The following is a 401-nucleotide window of genomic DNA, read 5'->3' on the forward strand; positions in this document are numbered from 1 at the left end:
ATGAATCTCAATCATGTAAGGCAGCTCATGAGATCATTGTATTGAAGTACATGGGGGAGAGAATACCAACTAGCTACGGCTAGAACCCGTAGTCCATGGGGGAACTACTCACGGAGCATGATGGAGGCGATGGCGTTGATGGAGATGGCTTCCGGGGCACTTCCCCGTCCGGCAGGTGCTGGAACGAGGACTCTGTCCCCCGAAACGGAGTTTCGCGATGTGGCGGCGCCCACGGAGTATTTACTGGAGTTTCGTCAATTGGTATCGATGTTTTAGGTCGGGACGGCTTAAATAGGCGAAGAGTCGGAGTCGGAGGGGCCACGGGGCCTCCTCACGCTAGGGCGGCGCGCCCCTCTCCGGGCCGCGCCGGCCACACGTGTGGGGCCCCGAGGGCACCCCTC

This window comes from Lolium rigidum, chromosome 7 (genome assembly GCF_022539505.1).
Source record: "Lolium rigidum isolate FL_2022 chromosome 7, APGP_CSIRO_Lrig_0.1, whole genome shotgun sequence".
NCBI lineage: Eukaryota > Viridiplantae > Streptophyta > Magnoliopsida > Poales > Poaceae > Lolium > Lolium rigidum.